Source organism: Schistocerca piceifrons, chromosome X (genome assembly GCF_021461385.2).
Source record: "Schistocerca piceifrons isolate TAMUIC-IGC-003096 chromosome X, iqSchPice1.1, whole genome shotgun sequence".
NCBI classification, from domain to species: Eukaryota; Metazoa; Arthropoda; class Insecta; order Orthoptera; family Acrididae; genus Schistocerca; species Schistocerca piceifrons.
Genome location: NC_060149.1, coordinates 467655530 through 467680255, shown reverse-complemented (window position 1 = coordinate 467680255; position 24726 = coordinate 467655530). Strand labels below are relative to the sequence as shown.

Here is a 24726-nt window from a genome sequence, read left to right as displayed (position 1 = left end):
AATTCACATGGCAGTCACTTAGCTGTAGTGTGAATAGGAACACTATGTCTGTAAGATTGGGCAACTGGACGTCGACACTGGAGATTATGGCACTGGCATGAGCAGTGCCATCACCAAGTTCAAGAGAAGGCCTGCTGTGTATCTTCAATGTAATAAAGTCAATGACACACTTACTTCTGTTTCTCTGCATGCTTCAGTGTGAGTCATCCCTCTCTCCCAAACCATACCTCTCAGTAATTCTGACATGACCAATGTAAGCTTTGCCACACTGGTAAAGTATACTGTAGATTCCAGCCACCTGTAATCCTTTGTGGAATCAAGAAGAGCACAACTCTTTGTAGGTGGATGAAATATTATTTTGACTCATTGTTTTCTTATGATTCTGCCTAATTTTGATGAAATACTGCTAACATAAAGCAAGCATGCCCTGGACTTAAACCACTCCTTCTCCTCTTGCACTTGTGGGTGGTCATGTTTCTTCTTCCTTAAATCTATGCTCATCTGATGTGAAGAATGTCCATTATCTTTGAACACTGGTTGTAGGTTTTCTAGTTCCTTTGCAAGGCTGTCTTCACCAGACACAACAGTACCCAGTGCACCATTGTTTGGAGGGCACCCATGGTTTTTGATGGTTGGTGGCTGCTAGAGGCCTGAAAATACAGGTCTGTATATGGGGGCTTACAGTAGATGGAACACCCCTATGATCCATCCACTTTCCATCTGACTGAGATGTCCACAAATGGTAGACAGTTGTCCTTCTACACTTCCATCATAAATTTGATATTCTCATGGATAAAATTCAAATGCTGCAAAAAGCAGGGACGTTCTTCTTCACCTTGAGGCCACATTGCAAAAGTATCATCCACATATCATTAGATGACTTTTGGTTTAAGTTTCAAGATTCACAGAGTATGGGCAAATGAAATGGGTCAGGGACTTCAAGTATCTTAATGATGCCACAGAACCAAGAAGGATAGAAAAGGAAGCACACAAAGTTCAATTATAGAAATTCAAGAGAGTGTACAGGACAACATGACATCTACAATGAAAAGTGCAAGTTCACACTTACAAATATTAGACATTCCAGTATGGTGATCAATCTCATAGCACTGTACATAAGCAAAACTTTAATTCACAACAGACATCCTGTAATGTGAACAAAGGGTTGTGAGGAAATTCTTGGCCAACAAAAAAACTGGGGAAAGGATACAGACTGAAATAATGTAAAGCAACAGACACATCAACAGATCTAGTAGTTGACATTAGAAAACAAAGATCAGAATTTTATGAACATGTTCAAAGATATCCATCAACAAAGCTTACACACGAGATTATGATATACATTGGAAAAACAAAAAAATTAAAAAATGCCATGGATTCCCAAAGTTAGAAAGGACCTTGAGAAAGCCCAAATTGAAACAGTGGGAGTAGTACACTGGAATCTGTCCATTCAAATGATGAACTCTTGGGCACTATAGGCAAAGACTGATGTTCCAAAGAAAGCAACAAAGGAAAACAGACCACCAAGAGAGAATGAGAAAAACATTAGGAAGCAAGTGCTGTAACGCAATGGTAAGGAGAGATTATTGCACTTGAGGCTCTTACAGCATGATAATGGGGCTCCACACAAATTAAACTTAAAAGTATGAGTGTATGCTTGGAGCCAGGGTCATAACCATACCAAGGTGGTCATTTGCCCTTGGGAGAACTTCCCAAGTTGTCACCACTCTGTGGACATCCTGTTTGTCACTGACGAAAAGCAGTCAGCGTAGGTGCATAAATGAGGCACCTGTTGCAGAGGCCCATAAACAGCAATGTTTGCTGAATGGTCACTGAGGAGACACTGTTGGTAGCACCTTGGTTCATACAGGTGGTCAGCTGCTCAGCAGTTGCACACCTGTTTGTTCATACACGTGTCTCTGTAGCCATGTTTCACCCCCATCATCTGTGGCCTGTGGTGCACCAAAGTTGCCTCAGTGCTGGTTTTGGACAGTGCCATTTTGCCATGCACATTATACTTTAACCACACCAATATGTGAACAGTTTAAAGACTTAGTCATTTCAGAAATGCTCCCATCCTTGGCCTGAAAGCCAATGATCACACCCTTTTCAATGTCAAATAAATTCCTCCATTTCCACATTATGACAATAACTGCATTGTTTTTTGCACCCCCCTGACACACTTTATATACTTCCACTGTTACTGTTGTCACCTACCATCTGCAAGTTCTTATTGCATGTTGATATAGAAAGTAGGTGGTGATTATATTAGTGTGACTGGACTGTGCACAATGGTAAGACAGATTTGGAAACCATATTTCAAACTGTAAGATATTTACAGGGGTAGATGTGGACTTTGACCACAATTTATTGGTTATAAACTGAGATAAAAACTGAAGAAATTGCAGTAGGTAGGAAATTAAGGCAAGGGACCTTGATTTTTGAAAGAACAAGAGGTTTTTGAGAGTTTTTGTGTGAGCATTATGCAACAACTGACTAGAACGTGAGAAACAAGTACAGCAGAAAATGAATTGGTAGCTTTGAGAGACAAAATAGTGAAGGCAGCAAAGGATCAAATAGACAAAAAGCCAAGGCCTGGGGAATTCTTGCATAGCACAGAAGGTACTGAATTTAATTTATGAATGGGGAAAATATAAAACTATGGGAAATGAAGCAGGTGAACGGGAATATAAACATATAAAAATGAGATTGACAGGAAATTCAAAATGGCTAATCAGAAATGGTTACAGCATGAATTTAAGGATTTAGAAGCACATATCACTAGGGGTAATATTGATACTCACAACAGGAAAATTAATGAGGCCTCTGGAGGAAAAAGAATCAGCAGTACAAATATGAAGAGCACAGATGAAAAACTGGTCCTAAGGAAAGAAGGAAAACCTGAAAGATGGAAGGAGTATGTAGAGTGTCTATTCAAGGGAAATGAACTTGAAAGCAGTACTATAGAAGTGGAAGAGGACGTAGATGAAGATGAAATGGGAGATACGATACCGCAAGAAGATTCTGACAGAGCACAAAAAGCCCTACGTCGTAACAGGGCACAAGGAGTAGATGAAATTCTGTCGGAACTACTGATAGCCTTGGGAGAGTCAGACATAACAAAACACTTACATTTGGTGTGCAAGATGTATGAGACACGCAAAATAACCTCAGACTTCAAGAAGTATGTAATAATTCCCGTTCCAAAGAAAGCAGGTACTGACAAGTGTGAATATTACCAAACTGTCAGTTTAATAGGTCATGGCTGCAAAATATTAACATGAATTATTTACAGAAGAATGGAAAAACTGATAGAAGTTGATGTTGGGGGAAATCAGTTTGTATTCTAGATAAATGTAGAAACAAGTGAGGCAATACTGATCCTACAAAGTGCCTTAGAACATAGATTAATGAAAGAGAATGTACATTTACAGCAACTGTAGACTTAGAGAAAACTTTTGACAGTGTTGGCTGGAATACTGTCTTTGAAATTCTAATGGCAGCAGAGTAAAATACAGAGAGCATTATGCTACTTACAACTTGCACAGAAACAGAAACCAAAGAAAAATTTGGAGTAGGAATTAAAGTTCAGGGAGAAGAAATAAAAACCCCCGAGGTTTGCCGATGACATTGGAATACCGTCAGAGATATCAATAGACATGGAAGAGCAGCTGAATGGAATTGACAGTTTCTTGAAAGGAGGATATAGGGAGAACATCAATTGAAGCAAAACAAGGATAATGAAATGTAGTCAAATTAAATTAGGTGATGCTGAGGGAATTAGATAAGAAATGATATACTAGAAGCAACAGATGAGCTTTGTTATTTGGGCAGCAAACTAACTGATGATGGCTGAAATAGGGGATGTAAAATGTAGACTGGTAATGGCAAAAGAAGCATTTCTGAAGAAGAGAAATTTGTTTACATTGAATATAAATTTAAGTGTTGGGAAGTCCTTTCTGAAAGTGTTGGTATGAAGTGTTGCCATGTATGGAAGTGTAACATGGATGGTAAACAGTTTACACTGGAAGAGAATAGAAGCATTTGAAATGTGATGCTACAGAAGAATGCTGAAGATTAGATGGGTAGATCAAGTAACTAATATGGAGGCTCTGTATAGAATTTGGGAGAAAAGAAATTTGTGGCACAACTTGATTAGGAGAAGTAATCAGTTGATAGGACACATTCTGAAATATCAATGAATCACAAATTTAGAATTGGTGGGAAATGTGGGGGGAAAATCATGGAGGGAGACTGAGAGATGTATACAGTATGCATATAGAGAAGGATGTATGTTGTAGTAGTTGATAAGAGATGAGGAGGCTTGCATACGATGGAGTAGCATGGAGAGCTGCAGCAAACCAATCTTTGGACTTAAGGCTATTACAACAATAAAAGTTAGAATATTAAGAAGATGGGACCTGGATAAGTTTAAAGATCCAGAAGTTGTTGAGGGTTTCAAATGGATCATTAAGCATCAACTGACTGAACAAAGGCAAGGAACACAGTAAAGAAGGAACAGATAGCTTTTGGAGATGAAATAATGAAGACAGCAGATAATTAGATAGGTTGAAAGAAAAGACCAAGTAGAAATTCTTTGACAACTCAAGACATACTGAATTTACTTGATGACAGGAGAAAATAAAGATGCAGCAAATGAAGCAAGTGAAAGGGGATACAGATGTCTAAAACCAGAGATTGACAGAAAGTACAAAAAGATTGAGCAGGAATGGATAGGGAACATATACAACCTTGTAGATGCATATATAACTACAGGAAAGATAGATGCTGCCTACACCAAAATTAAAGAGACCTTTGGAGGAAAGAGATGCAACTATAGGAATATTGAAAACCTCACGTATCTAGCCATCACTCTGCAAACAAGGGAGAGTTGAAAGGTGGAAGAAATACATACAGGGCCTCTTCAAGGGAAATGAACTTCATAACAGTATCATAGAAAGCAAAGAGGAATCAGATGAAGATGAGATGGGAGATATGATAAACAAGAACAACTTGACTGAGCACTGAAAGATTTAAGTGGAAACGAAGCCCCTTGAGTAGATAATATTCCCTCAGAATTATTGAGATTCTTGGGATAGTCAGCCATGACCTAAATATTCTACATGTGTGAAAGCTGTGTGACATAGTCTAAATGCCCTCAGCCTTCAGGAAAGATTTAGTAATTCAAATTTCTAAGAAGGCAGGAACCTGGTAGAGTCTGACCATGAGGAAGATCAGCTTCAGTTCTGGAGAAATGTATGAACACATGGGGCAATAATGATTCTACAGGGTTATTACAAATGATTGAAGCGATTTCACAGCTCTACAATAACTTTATTATTTGAGATATTTTCACAATGCTTTGCACACACATACAAAAACTCAAAAAGTTTTTTTAGGCATTCACAAATGTTCGATATGTGCCCCTTTAGTGATTCGGCAGACATCAAGCCGATAATCAAGTTCCTCCCACACTCGGCACAGCATGTCCCCATCAATGAGTTCGAAAGCATCGTTGATGCGAGCTCGCAGTTCTTGCACGTTTCTTGGTAGAGGAGGTTTAAACACTGAATCTTTCACATAACCCCACAGAAAGAAATCGCATGGAGTTAAGTCGGGAGAGCGTGGAGGCCATGACATGAATTGCTGATCATCATCTCCACCATGACCGATCCATCGGTTTTCCAATCTCCTATTTAAGAAATGCCGAACATCATGATGGAAGTGCGGTGGAGCACCATCCTGTTGAAAGATGAAGTCGGCGCTGTCGGTCTCCAGTTGTGGCATGAGCCAATGTTCCAACATGTCCAGATACATGTGTCCTGGAACGTTTTTTTCGCAGAAGGAAAAGGGGCCGTAAACTTTAAACCGTGAGATTGCATAAAACACATTAACTTTTGGTGAATTGCGAATTTGCTGCACGAATGCATGAGGATTCTCTACCGCCCAGATTTGCACATTGTGTCTGTTCACTTCACCATTAAGAAAAAATGTTGCTTCCTCACTGAAAACAAGTTTTGCACTGAACGCATCCTCTTCCATGAGCTGTTGCAACCACGCTGAAAATTCAATGTGTTTGACTTTGTCATCAGGTGTCAGGGCTTGTAGCAATTGTAAACGGTAAGGCTTCTGCTTTAGCCTTTCCCGTAAGATTTTCCAAACCATTGGCTGTGGTACGTTTAGCTCCCTGCTTGCTTTACTCATCTACTTCTGTGGGCTGCGCGTGAAACTTGCCCGCACGCGTTCAACCGTTTCTTCGCTCACTGCAGGCCGACCCGTTGATTTCCCCTTACAGAGGCATCCAGAAGCTTTAAACTGCGCATACCATCGCCGAATGGAGTTAGCAGTTGGTGGATCTTGGTTGAACTTCGTCCTGAAGTGTCGTTGCACTGTTATAACTGACTGATGTGAGTGCATTTCAAGCACGACATACGCTTTCTCGGCTCCTGTCGCCATTTTGTCTCACTGCACTCTTGAGCGCTCTGGCAGCAGAAACCTGAAGTGCGGCTTCAGCCGAACAAAACTTTATGAATTTTTCTACGTATCTGTAGTGTGTCGTGACCATATGTCAATGAATGGAGCTACAGTGAATTTATGAAATCGCTTCAATCATTTGTAATAGCCCTGTATAGCTTATCTTAGAAGATACACTAAGAAGCAAACCTATGTTCATAGTACTGGTACATTTAGAGAAAACTTTTGACACCGTGGACTGAACTATGCTCACTGAAATTTTAAAGATACCAGTGATAAATTACAGGGGCCAAAAGGTTCTTTACAACATGTCTCAGACTGCAGATTTAAGAACTGGAGGAAAACAAAGGGAAGCAGTAGATGATAAGGGAGCGAGTTAATATTGTAGCCTGTCCCCACTGTCATTTAACCCATACACTGAACAAGCTGTAAAGGTAACCAAAGAAATATTGGGAAAGGGAATGATAATTCAATAATAAGAAAAAGAAGAAGAAGAAACAAGAAATTTGTGACGACTAAGGACTTGGCAGACCACTGGAATGGACCAGATAGTATCTCATAAAGAGATAGCAAAATGAACATCAATTAAAGTGAACTGAGGGTAATGTTATTGTATTTGAACCTGCTTACTGTACTCATCTCTGGGTCTCCCTAGGCAGTTTTAACCTCCCACACTTCCATCCAATAATATTCCTTGATGTCTCAGGAAGTGTCCCAACAACTGTTGCTGCAAATTTCTTTTCTTCCCAACTCTATTAATTTCCTCCCCATGATCTAGCCATCTAATTTTCAGTGTTCTTCTGTGGTGTCACATTTTGAAAGCTTCTATTCTCTTCTTGCCTGACCTGCTTATTGTCCATGGTTCACTTCCATACAAGACTAAACTTCAGACAAATCTCTTCAGAAAATACTTCCTAGTACTTTAATTTATATTTGATACTAATAAATTTTACTTCTTCAAAAAGGATTTTCTTGCCATTTCAGGTGTACATTTTATATCCTCTCTACTTCAGCCATCATCAGTCATTTTGCTGTCCAAATCTACTTCCTTCCGCATTGCTTGATTTAATTTGATTACATTCCAATACCCTTGTTTTGTTTTTATTACTGCTCATCCTCTATCCTCCTTTCAAGAGACTTCCATCTGTTCAAATACACATCCAGTTCCTTTCCTGTCTCAGACAGAATTACAATATCATCAGAAAAATCTTAAACTTTTTATTTCTTTGCCCAAATATTAATTCCTTCTCCAAATTTTTCTTTGGCTTCCTTTACTGCTTGCTCAATGTACATACTGAATGCTATCAGTGATAGGTTAAAAACCAACCTAACTCAATTCCCAATGGCAGTTTCACTTTTATGCTTTTCAGCTCTTATTACTGCCATCTGTTTTTGTTACAAGTTTCATATAACATATTGCTTACTGTATTTTACCCCTGCTACATTGAGAATTTGAAAGCATATTACAGTCAATATAGTCAAGACCTTTCTCTAAGTCCACAAATGTTATAAACTTAGGTTTGCCTTTCTTTAACCTAATCTCTGAGATAATTCATGAGGTCAGTATTGCCTTGTATGTTCCTTCTGTTATCTGGAACCCAAAGTGTTGGCTTCTACCTGCTACATTAGTATTTTCCAACCATGATTTTACTGGTGGTTTGGTAATAATCCACCTGTCAGCACATGCTTTTTTTGGAATTGGAATTATTACATTATCCTAGAAGCCTGATGGTATTTTCCTTGTCTCAAATACCTTGCCCAACAGGTGGGACAGATTGTCATGACTGGCTCTTCCAAGGATACCAATGTATCTGAGAGAATCTCTTCTACTTCTGGGGCCTCATTTTGGCTTAGGTCTTTCAGGGCTCAATCAAATTATTCTCTCAATATCATATCTCCCATCTGATGTTCACCTGATTCCTCTTCTCTTTCTATAACACTGCCATCAAGTTCATTTTCCTTGCAGAGGCCCTGTATGTATTTCTCCTACTTTTCAGTTCTCCCTTCTTTGCATAGTGAGGGCTTTATACCTGTCCTCTTGGATATTTATGAAGCTGCTTCTCTTTTCTCCTAAGGACTTATTTTAATTTTGGTGTAGGCAGGATCTATCTTTCCTCTAGTTATATATGCTTCTCTATCTTTGCATATGTTTTCTATCCATTCCTGATTAATCATTTGGGGCTTTTTTATATAGTTTTTGGACATGTGTATCCCCTTTCACCTGCTTCATTCCGTACATTTTTATATCATCTCCTTTCATCAATTAAATTAACCAAGGATTTATACTAGTCCTTGTCTATTTACCTATTTGATCCTCTGATGCCTTAACTATTTCATCTCTAAAAGCTACCCATTCCTTTCCTACTTTATTATTTTCCCCTGTTTTAGTCAATTGTTGCCTAACTCTCCCTTTGGAACTTGCAAAAACCTCTGGTTCTTGACATGTCTTACAGTTCACAATGACTGAACTACACTCTGTGAAAAATTCTATGAGGCTGCTTCCTCTTTCATTCATTTCCCCCATTCCATATTCTCCTATACTTTTCCTTACCTTCCTTTTCTCACCATCAACTTGCAGTCCTCCATTACAATTAAATTTTCCTTTCCCTTAATTATGTGAATAGTTCCTTTTTTCCTTATCATATGTTGTTTGAATATTTTTATTTTCTGTAGAGCTATTTGGCATACAATCTTGTACAACTTCAGACTGGTGATGGCTTCATACCTATCTTGGCTGTGATATTGCTCATAAAAGCTCACCACCATTCTAATTTCCTTATTCAGCATTAGACCTTTTTCTACCTTAACCCATTTGATTATGTATTTATAACCCTGAAATCAGTTTACCAGAATCTCCATTCATCCTGCCAACACATTTCACTAATTCCCACTATATCTAACCACCAATCACTTCCATTTTTAAATTCTCTAATCTGTCTAATTGATTATGGGATTTAACAATCTACTTTCCGATCCATAGAATGTGAGTTTTGTTTTTCCCAATGACAACATCCTCCCGAGTTTTCCCCTTTCAGAGTTCTGAACTGGGGATCATTTTATCCCAGAATATTTCACCCAAGAGGATTCTGTCATCATTTAAAAATACAGCAGACTTACCTGTCATCACATAAAGTAATGACTATAGTTTCCCCTTGCTTTCAACTGTTCACAGTACAGTCAGAGCGGCATCACGATAACTGATGTTACAAAGCCAGATCAGTCAATGATGCTGACTGTTGCCATTGCAATTAGTGAAAATGCTGCTCTCCCTCCTCTAGGACCATACATTTGTCTGACCTCTACACAGATACCTCTCTCTTGTGGTTGCAATTACTATATAGCTATATGTATTGTTGAGGCATGCACGCCACCCGACTTTGGCAGTGTCTGTGACATGTGGCAGTACCAAGAATTATGTTTTATTATTATTTTGGTTTTAGTTTCCTTGCTTTTACTGAAGCAAACTCATTTGTTATGGCATTGATGTCAAATTTAGCAGCTGTGTAAGGTGTAGCACCTTCGCATCGCTCCTGTCACTTGTTAGGACCATATCGTTATAGGCATCAGTCATCAACAGATGTCACCAGCTGACGTGGACCTGAGTTACAGAGCTGCACGTAGTTGTGCTAGTAGGCAGCAGAGGTCAGCAGTTGACAGACAGTGCTAGCAGTCGTAGTCAAAACAATGTTGTAAAGTTATGTTTGATTAATATTTAATGTATTTGCATCATTATAATTGTTTTATATGTGTAGTAATTATCAGTGTGAGTGTTGTATGAGCAAAGAAGAACAGAAGTAAATGAAAATTGTTTTGTTTATTCATGAAGTACCAGTTAAACTATACAGGGGATTTACTATAATTAAATGTGCAGTCAGTTTATGGTACTAATAAATCGTGAGTAGAACACAAATTAATCGGTAACTTCAGAAGGAGTAATTTTATATTTGATACTTTTCTAAATTTATTTATTTAGCAATTGTCATAGAAAGAAATGTTTTACTATGATTGGTCATTGAAGTAAAGTGCGGGATAACAGTGCAACCTGATTTGCTGTTTGTAGTATCAGCCAATCAGAAAAATGCAGGCTTGCGCCAATCTATGCTGGGAAAAAAGCCATTGGTGTGATCTAGGGGGGTCGGGGCTGAGGGTTCGAACTAGTAACATCTCATTGAAAGCAGCTCCAACAAAAGTACTGTAAAATTGTGGAAAAATGCTAATTACGAGTTTGCGACGTAGTACAAATTGTATTTAAGTGAATGGTATAGTGGAAGTCGTGTGGAATTTCGGACGAAATATCAAATTTATTGCTTTTGACTGTTAGTTAAAACCACCTGGTGTGTTGTGTGATCTAAGACTGGAACAGGTATTACATGTAGAGCAGAGTGTGCAACATTTGAGCGAGTATTTTCATAACTAAACAATCCGGTGAACTCAATTAACTTCGGTAACAGGTGTAAATACCATAAACTGACTACGTGTGTGATTGTGGTGTGCGTGTGAACTTCACATTGTGTTGCCACGTAGTACGGACTTGGCAGTATTAACTGTGATCTTTATTGTAAAAATACACCTGAAAATTTACATTGCCAAGTTAAAACTTTTATTTCAGTAGCTAGCTACATCCCATTTACCGGACAGTTCTAAGTATGTTGCGACCTGCAATAGACAGTAGTGGTCTGGTATTTTCTACTACAGCTTTTAGCTACACAAATGAACATTGCTGGACACTGGCAGGGTGGTTAAAAAGTGATGTGCTGTGCCGCACATGGTGCATCAGCCAGGAAACTATAAATCTGTAGGAACCGAATTCATGATCGAGAGGAACGGCCAATAAGCAACTTTGCAACAGTGACTGTAGGTGTGAGTGAGATATTGCTGTGAAGACGAACATATGATTTGAGATGCAACAAGGAGAGAACCTGTGGAACAGAGATTTTATAGTGAACTGGGTGCTACGGGACTGAAAGTGCAGTGTAGAATTGGTCCGCTGAGCAACAGATGGCACAGTAAGTGGACAGCAAGGTGCAGCAGCTTCCATCGCAGTGGCAGCGCATGGGGGCCCTGAATCTGGTACACCGCCAGGAGAAAGGCAGATTGCTGTTTTCAACACACTGTGACAACTTCGGTCTAAGAAATATAAGCTAAGTTTATATAGTGTATTATATGCATGTGTAAACAGACTTGCTAGTATGGATGGGAATGATAATTCTGTGGTTGTGAGAGAGGGTGATTTAAGTCAGTTTGATGTGAGTACTAGTCAGACAAGAACTCCTGAACAAAATCAAGTAGGGTTGGCAGGAGAGCTTCTGTAAAGTTTGGAAGGTAGGAGACGAGGTACTGGCAGAAGTAAAGCTGTGAGTACCGGGCGTGAGTCGTGCTTCGGTAGCTCAGTTGGTAGAGCACTTGCCCGCGAAAGGCAAAGGTCCCGAGTTCGAGTCTCGGTCGAGCACACAGTTTTAATCTGCCAGGAAGTTTCATATCAGCGCACACTCCGCTGCAGAGTGAAAATCTCATTCTGGAAACATCCCCCAGGCTGTGGCTAAGCCATGTCTCCGCAATATCCTTTCTTTCAGGAGTGCTAGTTCTGCCAGGTTTGCAGGAGAGCTTCTGTAAAGTTTGGAAGGTAGGAGACGAGGTACTGGCAGAAGTAAAGCTGTGAGTACCGGGCGTGAGTCGTGCTTTGGTTGGTTGGTTGGTTGGTTGTTTGAGGTTAAAGGGACCAAACAGCAAGGTCATCAGTCCCTTGTTTCAAATAGACTCCATTCTGCTAACAGGACATCTCAGTATAGTCAGAAAAATAAAACGGATAAAGGGGAAACGTAAAAGGGCAGTCACGTTGTCATTAGCAAAAACAAATGAGGGAAGTTGGCAAGAGAACGAACCCAACACTATGCTGAAACAGCATAGGCAAGACCACCTGTGACTTAAAAGCTACAACTGCTATAATGCAGAAAGTACGTATGGGAATAGAAAAACTAACCAAGCCTTAAAAAGAAGGGGTAAAAACAGAGTAAAAGGGAAAGAAAAGAGGATTCCGGTCAGGGAGGTGAATCGGGAATCTCTGAACACTGCCTACAGTGGGAGACACCCAAACACTCACCGCCCTGCCCCAACACCAGAGGGAGATTAAAAACTTTAAAACTGAGAATAAAAACCACTCTCCCGGAGGAAACCTAGAACCAGAGAGACCATCCGGGAATCGTCAGCCAACATCAAAGGTAAAGTGTGGGGGAGTCTGTACTTAGCACGCAGAGCCAAAAGAAGGGGGCAGTCAACCAAAATGTGGGCCACTGACTGGAAGGCTCCACAACCACATAGCGGGGGTGGCTCATCACGCAAAAGGAAACCATGGGTCAGCCTGGTATGGCCAATGCGGAGACGACACAGTGTGGTCGAGTCCTTGCGGGAGAGGCTAAAGGAAGAACGCCATGGGCCTGTATTCACCTTAATGGCACGAAGTTTATTAGACAGTGGAGTAGCCTCCCAAGAATTGGCCCATGACTGTGCAAAGTGGGATTTGATGTGAAGCCGTAAATCCGCTGCAGGAGGGGTTACGGAAAACGGGGGGTAAGTAACTGCTCCCCCAGCCAAACGATCAGCGAGCTCATTACCCGGGATACCCACATGGCCCGGGACCCATAAGAAGTCAATGGAACAAGCAGCACGGTGAAGATCAGCGAGATGGTCATGGATGGCAGAGACCAAGGGATGGCGCGAAAAACACCGGTCAATAGCAAGAAGGCCACTCATCGAGTCCGTACATAACAAAACGCGGTTGTGTTGGGATTGTTTAATAAAGGTAAGGGCCCGGGAAATTGCCATCAATTCCGCAGTAAACACCCCACATGTAAGTGGCAGCAGATGATTTTCCGTTCCAACAGAGGACGTGAAGGCATACCCAACGTGATCAGCAGATTTAGAGCCATCAGTGTAAAAAATAACAGCATCCCGAAACTCCCATAAAATTTGGCGGAAAAAGGTACAGAACACCACCGGGGGGATGGAATCTTTCGGTCCGCGGCGGAGATCCATCCGAAGTCGAGGCCGAGGAACTAACCAAGGAGGGGTGGAGGGGAGGGAGCGAGGAAGACAGGACAAAGAAGGAAGCTGAAAATCACGGGTAAGAGACGCAAGGCGCAGCCCAACCGGTAAACCCGCCCGAGGGCGGGAGTCAGGCGGGCGACGTCCATGGTCTGGGAATAGGATAGAATAGGAAGGATGAGCGGGAGAAGAACGGATAGTAAGGGCATAAGACACCAGAAGCTGGGACCGCCGAACAGAAAGGGGGGGGATCCCAGCTTCAACCAGGAGACTATCAACAGGGCTAGTAGGGAAGGCACCGGTGGCCAAACGGATACCACGATGGTGGACTGGATCCAGCACGTGCAGCGTGGAAGGAGCAGCTGAACCATAAACTTGACAACCATAGTCCAAACGTGACAGAACTAGAGCACGATAAAGACGGAGGAGGAGGGAACGGTCCGCACCCCAGGAGGAGTGGGCAAGGAAGCGAAGGACATTGAGTTTACGGAAACATCCTACCTTCAGGAGTCTGATATGGGGCAGCCAAGTGAGCTTGTTGTCGAAAAGAAGACCTAGGAAACGAAACTGTGGAACCACAGGCAATCTTTGTGCAGCGAGATAGAGCTCTGGATCAGGGTGGACCGTAGTACGGCGACAGAAGTGGACCACCCGCGATTTTAAAGGAGAGAATTGAAACCCGTGGGAGATGGTCCATGCAGAGGCACGCCGTATAGCCACCTGGAGCTGCCGTTCTGCAGATGGCATCGAGGAGGAACTAACCCAAATGCAGAAATCATCCACATACAGGGCAGGGGCGACCAAGGGACCGACAGAGGCCACAAGTCCATCGATAGCAATGAGGAAAAGAAGGACACTCAAGACAGAACCCTGTGGGATGCCCGTCTCCTGGGTCCGTGGAGAACTAAAAGCAGTACCAACTCGAACTCTGAATGACCGATGGATCAGGAACTGGCGGATAAAAATCGGGAGTGGGCCCCGAAGACCCCACTGATGAAGGGTTAGTAAGATGTGATGGCGCCAGGCCGTGTCATAGGCCTTGCGAAGGTCAAAAAACACTGCAACCAAATGGCGGCGCTGGGAAAAAGCCTGCCGAACTGCGGATTCCAAGCGAAGCAAATGATCGATTGGAGATCGTCCCTCTCGAAAGCCACACTGGTAAGTGGACAATAGATCCCGAGATTCGAGGACCCAAGTGAGCCGACGGGCTACCAGCCGTTCAAGTAACTTACAACCAACATTGGTCAAACTAATTGGCCGATAGCTGTCAACAGATAGGGGGTTCTGACCAGGCTTAAGGACAGGAACCACAATGCTATCCCTCCACTGAGAAGGGAAGTCACCCTGGAGCCAGATACGGTTAAACACCAGAAGAAGATGGTGCCGTTGTGGAGCACTGAGATGTTGAAGCAGCTGGTTATGAATGGAATCTGGGCCAGGAGCCGTATCATGAGAAGCAGATAGAGCAGAAAGAAATTCCCATTCAGTGAAAGGTTCGTTGTAAGATTCTGACTCACAAGTGGTGAAACATAAGGTGACAGCTTCAGCCTGCTGTTTTTGATGAAGGAAAGCAGCTGGATAGGAGGCTGACGCTGATGCCACTGCAAAATGGGTCGCAAGATGTTCTGCAAGAACTAATGGGTCCGTACAAATGCCATCTGGGAGGTGAAGGCCTGGGAGGGTGGACTGCCGATGGCAACCTTGGAGAGAGCGAAGTGTAGCCCATACCCATGACAGAGGGACAGTGGAACCAAGGGAAGAAACGAATCGTTCCCAACATATCCGCTTGCTCTGTTTGATTAAATAACGGGCTTTAGCGCGAAGGCGCTTAAAGGTAGAAAGGCTGGCTACAGATGGGTGCCTCTTAAAGTGTTGCAAAGCTCGACGGCAATCACGGATGGCAATGGCAATGGCCGTACTCCACCACGGGACTTGCCGACGACGAAATTGTCCAGATGAGCGCGGGACAGCAAGGTGAGCAGCGCGAACAATCGCGTCAGACACGTCACGTAGGACGTCATCAATACAACCCGACAAAGAGGGAGAAAACTCGACCTGTGCAGTATATAGAGGCCAATCGGCGCGGTGGAAAGACCAACGAGGTAACCTCTCCATCGGGGAGCGGGAAGGGAGCGTGATAATCAACGGGAAATGGTCACTATCACAAAGGTCGTCGTGTGGCGACCAGTGTAATGAAGGGAGGAGAGAGGGAGAAGAAAGAGAAAGATCAATGGCAGAAAAGGTACCATGACCAGCACTGAAATGAGTAGGGGAGCCATCATTAAGAAGGCACAGGTCGTGGTCTGCAATAAATTGGTCGATAAGAAGACCTCGTCTAGATGGAAAGGCACTGCCCCACAAAGGATGATGAGCATTAAAATCCCCAAGGAGGAGGAAGGGAGGAGGAAGTTGCTGAAGAAGGGTGGTTAAGGCAGCAGGTGTAAGAGTCCTGTCAGGAGGGAGATAAAGATTGCATACTGTGACTGCAGAGTCTAAGTGGACCCTAACAGCAACTGCTTCCAATGTAGTTTGGAGAGGAATCCACGTGCTAGCAATGTCTGTACGGACCAACGTACAAACGCCACCAGAAGCCCGCAAGGGTCCGACCCGATTTCGACAGAAAACACGGAACCCACGGAGGGTCGGTGAGTGAGCATCAGTAAAATGAGATTCCTGGAGAACCACACAAGCTGCTGAGTAGGACGAAAGAAGGGATTTCAATTCCGGAAGGTGACGATAGTAGCCATTACAATTCCATTGGAGAACCACAGAACGATGGTTTAAATGAGGGCTGAACACGCTAAATCCAGTCATACCGCCGGGTCCCCACCCGTCACCGACAAGGAGGGGGCGACATCCATAAACGACAGGTCAGAATCCGGTTGTGAAGCCGGGGAAGGGACCTCCGGTGACACCAGAGGCTCTTTGTCCCGGGACTTATGTTTCTTCTTCTTTTCAGGCTGAGATCGAGGAGGGCTGTGTGGCATAATGGAGCCAGCTGCAGCAAGATCAGGAACAGAAAGAGACCGGGCGACCTGGGGGCCGATAGACCGCGGCTCTCGCGGTCGCCGCGCTGCAGCAGACCTTTGACCTGGAAGGTGCCGGGAAGGGGCATCCCGGGAGAGGCGCCCTTGACCGGCAGACGCCGAAGGAGTGGGACACTTCTCCGGCTGGGGAGGGGGAGCGGCGCCCAGAGGAGAAGGTGTGGGAGCCGCAGGGGAGGGGGGAAGGAGAGGGGTCCGGGACGGGGGTAAAGAAGGGGGAGGAAGGGATGAAGATGTAACCAAGGCGTAACTAGATGTCATGGACACAGGGTGCAATCGTGCATATTTCTTACGGGCCTCTGTGTAGCTTAAACGATCAAGAGACTTATACTCCTGTATCTTTTTTTCTTTCTTATAGACTGGGCAATCTGCTGAACGTGGAGAATGACTACCATGACAATTTACACATACAGGAGGGGGAACACAGGGACTCCCCTCATGGCGTGGACGTCCACAGTCACCACAGAGAGGGTCCTGGGTACAGCGAGAAGACATGTGGCCAAAACGCAAGCACTTAAAACACCGCATAGGAGGTGGGATGTACGGCTTCACATCACAGCGATAGACCATAATCTTAACTTTCGCAGGAAGGGTATCCCCTTCAAAGGCCAGGATAAAGGCACCAGTATCAATACGATTATCTTTAGGACCCTTCTGAACACGCCGAACAAAGTGAACACCCCGCCGTCCGAGATTGTCCCGAAGTTCCTCATCAGTTTGAAGGATGAGGTCTCTGTGAAAAATCACACCTTGTACCATATTTAGAGACTGGTGAGGGGTAATGGACACGGGAATTGTGCCAAGATGGGTACAGGCACGAAGGGCCGCAGATTGGGCAGCCGAAGCAGTTTTTATCAGTAACGAACCCGACCGCATCTTGCTCAGGGAGTCCACTTCGCCGAACTTGTCTTCAATGTGTTCCACAAAGAATAAAGGTTTGACACTGGTGAAAGTATCTCCATCAGTCCTGGTGCAAACTAGATAACGGGGGAAAGGTTTTGCCCCTAGACGACGGGCCTGACCCTCCTCCCAGGGGGTAGCCACGGAAGGGAAGGCCGAAGGGGCAAGAGAAGCAGCACTTGAGGAATCAGTACCACGCAGAGAGACGGCCGCAGAAGAGCGGCCAGAGGTTTGGACCCTTATGCGTTTCATCTGCATAGCATCCGCCCTGATACCACCCACTCCGATCAGGGGCTCTCCTCACGGGCGCCACCCAGCCACAGCAAGGGCCGTCTGGCACGGCGGCCATTGCCGGGAGTTCCGATGCTCCAGGATGACGAGCAACCACTCCAAGGCATGCATGAGGAGGTCACAGCTCAGGTATCAGAAGTGTGATCCCTGTGTGTTCAGGGGGCTCAACCAAAAGGGTACATAGCGACCCCACCACACGGGCTGGCTACCGTGCTGGCTATGCACCCTAGCATCAGACAACGACGTAGAAGAAAAGGTGGAATATACTAGGAGGGCACACGTCGGAGACACTAGGTAAGGTGCTCTTCCCCAAATGGCTCACACTACGGAAGAGAAATTTTGGAATGGAGGTCAAACCCCAGAGGGGGACCAAGGAATGCCAAAAGGAGGAGATGATTACGCAACAAAGCCAGAGTGTAAAACCAACAGAACCAGGAGGATAGCGGGGGCCAACATAAGCAAGGACACCAATAGAGGGAGAGGAGAGGGCAAGGGGAAAGGGGTATGGAGGGGAAAGGAGGGGAAGGGAAAGGAAATGCAGCCCGGGAGAGAAAGAAGGCTGCAATGGCTCGGGGCCCCGTGCTCGCCACGCACGTATCCACGAAAGAGTTGTGGACCACCTGGGGGGTCGTGCTTTGGTAGCTCAGTTGGTAGAGCAGTTGCCCGCGAAAGGAAAAGGTCCCGAGTTCGAGTCTCGGTCGGGCACACAGTTTTAATCTGCCAGGAAGTTTCAGTTCTAGAATGATTTGAAAAACGATTTGCCTAGTTTGTGGAGTGACCGACAGAAGATTGGTTTCATAACATCGAAGTTTTTGGGTGAGGCTAGGATATGGGGAATGACTGCAACAGAACAATATGAGATGTTAGAGCAGTTTAAAGAAGCGTTTTTCAAAGAATATTGGGGCAAGCAAAAGCAAATAGAATTGCAAAACAGTTTCTGGGCTAGGGAAATGTTCAATACCAGGAAAGAGAATATAAAAAGACTTGCTTTATGATGGGTGACTAATTTGTCATATTTGACAAATAAATTAGAGCCTGAGCAAATAATTATGGAGTTAGATGGAAAGTTGCCTCTAAGCTGGGGAAATCAAATAGTTGCTGCTCCTAGGGACAATGTTGATAAGTTTATTAGCTATTTGGAAAGGGAGGAGAAGCTTATGCAGAAGAGGAGCAGACAAATCGTAGTTTTAGGCTTCAGAATACAGTTGAGAGAGGTCAGAATGTTAATGTAAATAGAATGGGTGTGTCACATAATAGCCGAGGAAGGAGAGGAAGGGGTTGGCACTATGCTCCAGTTTCAAGGACAATTGATAATGATCAGGGGCACGCTTACAGATCGCAATCGCCAATTCATGATGACAATGATTTTCAGGAGAGAGATCAGTTGGGGTGCGAGGCAGAAATGAAGCAGAATCACAGGGCACAGGAAACTAGATCTCGTCTGTGAAGGGGCTGGCATTTTCAGAGCGGGTAGCAGTAATTTGAATCTGCTGGCCATACCTTTTGTATACAATAAGAATAAAGTAACTGAAGTCCAAATTATTGACAATAATGATACAATTGAAAGCACTAAAGCGAAGGATGATAGAATAGGCATGCTACAGGGTGGATATGTACATGGGAGCAAGCAAAAGGAGCACTGTGCTGCAGGTTGTTTGGTGGGAAAAGATGTTGAAAGTGATGTAAAATCTAGCAGTGAGGGAGAAGTGTACAGTAGAGCGAATGAGTAATCTTGCCAGGGAGAAGGAGGAGATATGAATATACAGGGATTGCAGGAGCTAGATGAGAAGTGGGTAGAAGAATTATTGGTGTCAGTAAATAGAGACTTAGAGGAAGCTATGGAAGCATTTCATGTCAGCTATGACCAGAATGGGGGTCAGCCAAGTAAAAATAATGTAGAAGGAGAAGATGAGGTAGAAGAATTAGTGGAGAAACTAATTAGTGGAGAAACCAATTACTGTAGAAAAGGGAGCTGCAGATTTGCAGAAGTGTTTTAATCTATCCATAGTGGTTAGGCTAAAGAATGTAGGGAGGGAGAGTAGTGAAAGCAATCCTGTAGATATTTGTTTAATCTCTGGGCACAAGGAGGGTTTTGAAAGGCGTAAAATTGTACACGACTTGCTTGAGGAGAATGAAGTCACTGTTAAGGAAGAAAAGAAAGTTCGACCAGTAATCAATCTGTTAGTGCAAGGGGAAGAAGTACAGTGCCTAGCTGATAGTGGCAGTGATTTGTGTGCTGTTAGTGAACAATGGTTAGATGCTTTGCCTAATAAGAGAGAGCTAGTAATTATGTCTGTCATGGGAATCCAGATAATTGTAGACACAGGAAAAGTGAAGAAGCATGTAAAGTACGAAGTGATGTTGCCTATCAGTATAAATGGTAACCAGTTGTATCATAACTTTTTAGTTATTGAGGGCTTAAGTATAGATATGTTAGTGTGAATTGATTTCTTAATGAAGTACAAGGAGAGGCTGGACTTTGAAAATGATAGTATAAGCCTGGAAGTGAGTGGGAAAAACATTATAGTGCCTTTCTCTAAGAAAAGAAAGCTTACAAAGAGGGAAGGTGAGCAGATTCCAATTAGATATTGTAGGAAGAGAACAGATCTGAAAGGGTATAACAAATATGGGGAAGAAGTGGAGGTAGATCCTGATGAAATGCTCTTAGTAGAGAATAAAATAGAGGAAACTGCAGCTCGAGATAACATAAAGAAGAAGGCATTAAAGCAAAAGAGGAGGCATGATGCAAGGGCACCACCTACAAGCTTTAAGATAGGAGACCTAGTTCTTGTTAAAACCAGAGAAAAGTCCAAAAAGATAACTTTGGAAACTAAAAAGTTTACTGACGAGTACATGGGTCCATTCAGAGTTATTGAAAAGCCGCACCCAAATGCATATAGGTTGGCATATTGGAAATCAGGAAAGTTGTTGGGATTGCAGAATATTATTGACCTGAAAATATATGTGCATGTAGAACAGGATCTGAGGGTACTAAAACCTCAGAGGGCGTTGTACTCTTTGCAATGCTACATGACCAACAATCACCAGGTGCTCGAGTTATTGACAATACCACTTCACTTTCTTTTTGTGTTATCAATCTTCCTCTTCTATCTTTATGAACTTATCTGTTATCTTTTATATTCTTCACTCTATTGGAAATGAGAAGGAGTAGCAGGGGGTGGTGTTGTGATGAATATTGATAACAGTGCGAGTAAAGCATGTGTGGAAAAAAAAAGAGTTGAGAAAGTTAGAGTAATGAGACAGGCAGATATAATTTGAAAAATAAAATGATGCATTATGGTGATTTTGCAGTAGTGAGGTGTTGTCATGTTGTATATGAAGATATACATTTTGAAATAGTAGTGAGAGAAGTAACAGAGATGACTAATTATAGAGTATAATAAAAGGGCTCAGAGTAATGAGGAGGAAGGGGATAACTTGTTGTAGAAGGGAGTGTTATCCTGTTGGAAAATGGTAAAGGAATTGTGGAGTGTTGTTACAGAAGTTGACGCTTGGGGGGGGGGGGAAAAAAAAAAAAAAAAAAAAAAAAAAGATGTTTGTTAGCATTTGATTACTAATGGAAAGCGAGTAAGATGATCTGCATGAAGATGCATGGTCATAATGGAAAATGAATCTATCCTAAAAATGTCATAGTTATATGAATTTAAATTTAATATCTTATGCGATTTTGAAGTCATGCTCGAGTTTTGAATTTAGCTATTGTAAAAGACCTCTGAAAAATTTCTGAAGAAGAAATCATAAATTTAAGCGTATTTATGGAACCTGGTAAAAGCTGTCATAAAGACTTTGCCGTAGTTGTCAAGTTTTGAGAAAAGATTTGGTGGATAGGGAATAATCAGAATTTAACCTAATTAAGTGATTTCAGTGTATGTCTTCAATAGCAATGCACGATTTTGCTGAAGTAGTTAAACACTTTAAAAGAAAATGCAAATTTTCTTGCAGTTTAAGAGTTAAATGTTCCTTTAATTTGCTTTGAATAGTTAAAATAGAATTAATTAAAGAGAATAGCATAGAGAAACAATGTTATACTATGTGTTGAGACGGTTATGTATATTAGTAGTCTTAGACGAAACTATGTTTTGTAGGTAAAAACCACTATACAATAAGGACTGGCCTGAGAGTGGACCATTGTGCAATGTTATGGATGCCAACTAACCAAGGTGTTGTGACATGCTTAGAGAACAATTGTGAGGTAGAGGACACTTATGCAGTGCAACGTGTAAGGTAGGAGTGATTTCAAAATTACACCAGGACACCAATCAAAGTGCGGGTGGAGATTCAATGAAATCTTGAGTTCATGTAAATAAGAGGGGGTAAAAAGCAAAAAATGTGATTGTAATGGACAAGAACTATTTCATGTAAAGTCACAATCTGTGGAAAGTTTGGTTTTGAAGGAAAAAATTAATTAGTTCAGTTGTAAACTTTTGTAAAAAAAAAAAGAAAAAATCAAAAAGTTTTGTAAAATATTAGACTTAGTTAGGCTAGTATGCCAAGTCTGAAGTAAGAATTCTGTAACTTAGATTAGTAATTTTCAAATTTCACATTCATTTTGAGAGTAAGGAGACAGTCACGATGTAGTAAAATTTTAAAAGTTGTTTTCAACCATTATAATAATTATGGGGGGTTTGAGGCATAGCGCCTTCGCATCGCTTCTGTCACTTGTTAGGATGATAGCGTTATTGGCATCAGTCGTCAACAGATGTCACCAGCTGACATGGACCCGAGTTACAGAGCTGCACGTAGTTGTACTAGTAAGCAGCAGAGGTCAGCAGTTGACGGATAGTGCTAGCAGTCGTAGCCAAAACAATGTTGTAAAGTTATGTTTGATTAATATTTAATGTATTTGCATCATTATAATTGTTTTATATGTGTAGTAATTATCAGTGTGAGTGTTGTATGAGCAAAGAAGAACAGAAGTAAACGAAAATTGTTTTGTTTATTCATGAAGTACCAGTTAAACTATACAGGAGATTTACTATAATTAAATGTGCAGTCGATTTATGGTACTAACAAATCGTGAGTAAAACACAAATAAATCAGTAATTTCAGAAGGAGTAATTTTATATTTGATACTTTTCTAAATTTATTTATTTAGCAATTGTCATAGAAAGAAATGTTTTACTATGATTGGTCATTGAAGTAAAGTGCGGGATAATACTGCAAACTGATTTGCTGTTTGTGATATCAGCCAATCAGGAAAATGCAGGCTCGTGCCAATCTATGCTGGGAAAAAAGCCTTTGGTGTGATCTAGGGGGGTCGGGGCTGAGGGTTCGAACTAGTAACATCTCATTGAAAGCAGCTCCAACAAAAGTACTGTAAAATCGTGGAAAAATGCTAATTATGAGTTTGTGAAGTAGTACAAAGTGTGTTTAAGTGAATGGTATAGTGGAAGTCGTGTGGAATTTCGGATGGAATATCAGAGATATTGCTTTTGACTGTTAGTTAAAACCACCTGGTGTGTTGTGCGAACTAAGACTGGAACAGGTATTACATGTAGAGCAGAGTGCACAACATTTGAGCAAGCATTTTCATAACTAAATGATCTGGTGAACTCGATTAACTTCGGTAACGAGTGTAAATACCATAAACTGGCTACGTGTGTGATTGTGGTGTGCATGTGAACTTCACATTGTGTTGCCACGTAGTACAGACTTGGCAGTATTAACTGTGATCTTTATTGTAAAAATACACCGAAAATTTACATTGCCAAGTTAAAACCTATTTCAGTAGCTAGCTACATCCCGTTTACCATACAATTCTATGTATGTTGCGACCTGCAATAGACAGTAGTGGTCTAGTATTTTCTACTACAGCTTTTAGCGGGTCGACAGAAGCGTCCGATCCCACCCGTCTGCTTTGACCCGTGACGTAAGGGTGTTGTCGTGTGTGACGTCATGACGGCGCGGAGTTTGGTTTGAGTGTGGCTGTCTCCAGTTCTGTTTTATCTTATTTTATTTACTTTTCTGACCTGTTTGTTCTATCTCGTGAGATTTTTTTTAAATTTAAAAACACTTATTACTTATTTTAATTATCTGTTTCCTCGAATTTCTGTTTTGGTTTATTATATTTATCTTTCTGATCTGTTCGTTCTATCCCGTGAGATTTTTTTTTTTTTTTAAAGACAAAAAACACTAATCAGCTACTGAAGCATCTTTATCTTCTATGAGTTGCGGGGGTTACGACCCCTGGGGAGGTGGGTGGGTATTCATGGCTGTCTTCACTTACACTTTGTAGCTACGCAAGGCGTCTAAATTTGTTTATATTTAGTTTGCCCCCCACCCAAAACACCCCATTTCCCGCGGTTGTCCCGTTAGTGTCATTAGGCTTCTTGTGGAAAGAGTGTGTGTGTGTGTGTGTGTGTGTGTGTGTGTGTGTGTGTGTGTGTGTGTGTATTTCCCTTTTAGCTACACAAATGAACATTGCTGGACACTGGCAGGGCAGCAAAAAAGTAACGTGCTGTGCCACATGTGGTTAATCACATTGAGATGACAGCTGAATTTAACAGTCTACATGACCTATACTCAATGTTAAGTAGTTTCTCAGCTCTTTTAATTTTCTGGTTTTATGGTGACATGATGCAGCAGTCAGGGTGGAATTGTCATAAACATAGTCAAAACTATTTCAGTGTTTGGATAATGACCATGATGAATTAAGAAATCTTAACAAACTTAAGTGATACAAACCTGTGCAAGTTGATGCACTGCAATATCGATATAACATTTGTGCATGGTGTCTGAAGTGAAACTTACACATGCAGAATTGGCTTGCCTGTGCACAATTGCAGGATGGTGGCATAGTGCACGCAATCATCAATTGTTGGCAGCTTCTCATTGGTCACAATAAAGAAGTGTGAAAAATGAATGAATAGGAGAGTGTCTAAGAATGCTTGCTGCTGATTTTTTAATACGAAGTGAATGAAACTGTGTGTGTGCTAGTCCTCTTCTAGTGAATTTT

The 24726-nt window shown here is 42.2% G+C and overlaps 1 protein-coding gene and 1 non-coding gene across 2 annotated transcripts in view; one reads left to right on the top strand and one right to left on the bottom strand.

Annotated features, from left to right (window-relative positions):
- LOC124721645 overlaps positions 1-24726 on the bottom strand; it is a 504773-nt gene that overhangs the window by 123033 nt on the left and 357014 nt on the right. The gene's annotated exons all lie outside the window — the stretch shown is intronic.
- Trnas-cga lies at positions 11850-11924 on the top strand. Its single transcript has one exon. It is a non-coding gene; the product is annotated as a tRNA-Ser (tRNA).